Here is a 4217-nt window from a genome sequence, read left to right as displayed (position 1 = left end):
CTTCGTACCTTATTAGAGTCTGTGGTCATTGGGCGGTTCGCTCAAGATCTGCTGTGCCAGCTATCTGCACAGAGCTGGAACAGCACACAGGGAGAACACACACGCATGCAGCCAACTGTTATCATCATTGAACAAGAGCAGAGCACCACGCCGGTAGTGTCTGATGACAAAAGGTACTCCTTCTCTCCTAACATTTTTTCCTCCTACTAAGTCTGGTGGTGAGGAAGTCCAGGTGAATACCTGGACTTCCTCACCACCAAGTGAACCTGCTGCGCCTGACGAAAAGGAGCAGCCTCCTGTGACTTCTGTAGCTGCAATCTCACCCCACTCCTCTGAAAACTTTCCCAGTGATGATAATACAAAAATATCCTTCTCCAACAATCCAGGAGCATGGGACATGACTTCTCAAGATATCATTGCATATTGGACTGAGAAGGGCTCACAAAAATGCCAGAATCAAGATGCTGACTTTTCATTGACAAAGCAAGAATACACCAATCAGAATTGTTATGTGACCAATTCAATGTCTGAGTACGTGAAGCCTAACAAACAGATTTGCAAGCAAGAATGGCTCGACTATTGGCCTTCTAAGAAGGAAGTGTACTGTTTTTATTGCTGCCTGTTTTCTGATACCAAAAAGTGGGGAATGTTCTGTGAAGGCTTCAGTGATTGGAAGAATACTGCATACGTTGCCAATCATGCAATGAGTGAGCAGCATACATAATCAGTTAGCAGCTACCATGCCCAAAAGAAAGTTAGTGGCAGAATTGATACCGAAATGGAAAACCAATTTTTGGAAGCTCGTGCTTATTGGAAGAACATTCTCAGACACACAGTTGAAACCATAGTTTTTCTTGCTGAGCGTGGTCTGCCATTCCATGGCTCAGATAAAACTGTTGGATTGAACACAATGGCAGTTACCTTGGCGTTCTAGAGCTAATTGCTAAGTTCAACCCTTTCTTAGCTCAGCACATTAATGAACATGCAAATGATGAAAGAGGCCATACATCCTATATATCAACGATTATTTGTGATGAATTCACTGCACTGCTGGCAAAGAAGACGCTATCAGCCATTGTAGATGCAATCAAAGATATGGGACATTTTTCAGGGTCCATTGACTCAACACCAGATGTGTCACTTGTAGATCACCTGACTGTCATCTTGTGTTATGTGCTACCCAACAGACCAGTTGAGCGTTTCATGACCTTCATAAACATCACCAGCCACACAGGAAACTTGCCTCATAGCTACTTGATTTCCTCACCGAAAATGGGATTGACATCAGTCTTTGTAGTGGCCAAAGCTATGACAATGCAAGTAATATGAGTAGCAAATATTCAGGGATGTTGGCAAAGACAAAAGAGCACAATGCTCTGGTTGATAACATACCATGTGCTGAACACTCACTCAACCTTGTTGGCCAGTCTGTCATGGATTGTTGTGTGGAAGCAGTTTCTTTTTTTGGATTTGTCCAATAATTGTGCAATTTTTTCTCTGCATCAACCAGTCACTGGATGATTCTTAGAGATTCACTACCAGTGACCAAATCATTCTCAGGGACATGGTGAAGTGCCAACACAAGCTGTGAATGCAGTTGTTCTGTGATACCCCAACATCATTGAAGCGCATCAATGATGATAAATCTCAAAAATCAGCAACAAGAAAAGATGCAAAGATCCTGAGTGATGCAATGTGCACTTTGGAAACTGGTATTTTGTATGAGGTCTGGAATAATATACTTCAGCCATTCAGCAGGTGCAGTCTAAGCTTGCAGAGTGCTCAGATTGACCTTTCTACTGCTGTAAACCTAATGAGGAGTCTCGGAACTGTTCTTCAACAAATGCAGGATAGTTTTGATGAGTATGAAATTCAGGGGGCTGCAAGGACTGCTAACCATGAGTGTAAGTCAGCCAAATGCCACAAAAGAGAGAAGACATGCGATGATGCAATTGCCCACTCATTCAGTGACAAGGAGGCCTTCAGAGTTAATACCTTCATCACAATCATTGACAAATTGACGAGTTCATTAGAACATTGGATCAAGGCTTACAAAAATATTGACAAAACCTTTAGCATACTGACAAATTTTTTGCCTAACATTTCAAGTTCCAAAGTCAGTGAAGGTATCAAACGTCTGTGTAAGAAGTACCCAGACGATCTCCCAGTAGATTTTACTAAAGAATATCTTCAATTTGTTGAATTCACATCACTCTCAGATATAGAGAGAAAAGATGATGAAAACAAATCTATTTGGATGTACCAAGTTATTATTGAATCCAATGTGATAAAATGTTTCCCAAATGTTGAAACTGCATTACAGCTGTATTTGTCACTAATGATCACTAACTGTAGTGGAGAACATACCTTCTCTCTTCTAACAAGAGTCAAAAATGTCCTCCGATCCACCATGACTCAAGAGCATCTCAGTGCTTTGTCCCTCTTAAGCATTGAGAATGAAATCATCAGGTCTTTGAATTACGATGACATCATTCATACCTAAAGCTACGTTTTAGTCACGAGTATTTTTAGTAAAAGTCATGGACAGGTCACGGTCAGTAAACAAAAATTCACGGCCCGTGACCTGTCCATGACTTTTACTAAAAATACCCCTGACTAAAACTGGGGGGGATTCGGGGCCCACCACAAGTGCTAGGGAAGGGGGCGCAGCCTGGGAAATCACCACAGGTACTGGGGAGGCGGGCGCAGGTTATGGGGGGGGAGTCGCGGCCCGGGGAGGGCACAGATGCTTGGGTGGGGGGTTGGTGGGGCTGTGGAAGGCTCCATACCCAGTTCCTGGGAAGCAGCAGCCCCAGCTCCCTAGAGCTCCATATGCTGCCTTGCTCCACCCCAAACCCCAGTTATGCAGCTCCCATTGGCTGGGAACCACGGCCAATGGGAGCTGCCGGGGTGGTACCTGGCTGCCGACAGAGGCAGCATGTGGAACTAGGGGAGCTGAGGGAGACGAGCCCCCCCCCCCCCGCCCAGGTAAGCAGCAACCCCAAGCCCTGAGCGCCCCCCCCCACACACACACACCCAAACTCCTGCTGCTGCGGGCAGGAGGGCCCCGAGACTGTCCCAGGAGCAGCCAGTGCGACTGACCCAGGGACTGTCCGAGCTGCTCAGGTGACTCCTGGGCCAGCCACATGGGGCTGCTGCAGAAGTTCTGGAGGTCATGGAAAGTCATAGAATCATAGAATATCAGAGTTGGAAGGGACCTCAGGAGGTCGTCTAGTCCAACCCCCTGCTCAAAGCAGGACCAATTCCCAAATAAATCATCCCAGTCAGGGCTTTGTCAAGCCTGACCTTAAAAACCTCTAAGGAAGGACATTCCACCACCTCCCTAGGTAACCCATTCCAGTGCTTCACCACCCTCCTAGTGAAAAAGTTTTTCCTAATATCCAACCTAAACCTCCCCCACTGCAACTTGAGACCATTACTCCTTGTTCTGTCATCAGGTACCACTGAGAACAGTCTAGATCCATCCTCTTTGGAAACCCCTTTCAGGTAGTTGAAAGCAGCTATCAAATCCCCCCTCATTCTTCTCTTCTGCAGACTAAACAATCCCAGTTTCCTCAGCCTCTCCTCATAAGTCATGTGCTCCAGCCCCCTAATAATTTTTGTTGCCCTCCGCTGGACTCTTTCCAATTTTTCCACATCCTTCTTGTAGTGTGGGGCCCAAAACTGGACACAGTACTCCAGGTGAGGCCTCACCAATGTCGAATAGAGAGGAATGCTCACATCCCTCGATCTGGTGGCAATGCCCCTACTTATACAGCCCAAAATGCCGTTAGCCTTCTTGGCAACAAGGGCACACTCTTGACTCATATCCAGCTTCTCGTCCACCGTAAGTTTGGGGAGAATGGCAAATTCGAGATTCAACACCACAACCAGGAGATCTCTAGGCTAGCAGCTACAGTTAAAAACACAGGCCATCACTCCTGGTGGGAGACTTTGCTTGGGTGGAGCCCCAGTGCAACAGGGCTTTTGAATATCATGCTCCACCCGATTGTGGTGATCATTTTCATGCTCCACCCGATTGTGGTTTCCAAATTATACTAGCAATTGGTCTGGTTCTACTGGTTTTCTGGATCCAGCGACTGAGGTGGTGGCTGCAATGGATTGAAGATCAGACCAGGTACCATGGAGTAAGGATGTGCCACTCAGTGCAAGCACCCCATGAACAGGGGGAAGGATGGGAGAGGGGGGGGCTTGTT

Source organism: Chrysemys picta, chromosome 12 (genome assembly GCF_011386835.1).
Source record: "Chrysemys picta bellii isolate R12L10 chromosome 12, ASM1138683v2, whole genome shotgun sequence".
In the NCBI taxonomy this organism is placed as follows: Eukaryota; Metazoa; Chordata; order Testudines; family Emydidae; genus Chrysemys; species Chrysemys picta.
Note: the sequence above shows the minus strand (reverse complement) of the source record.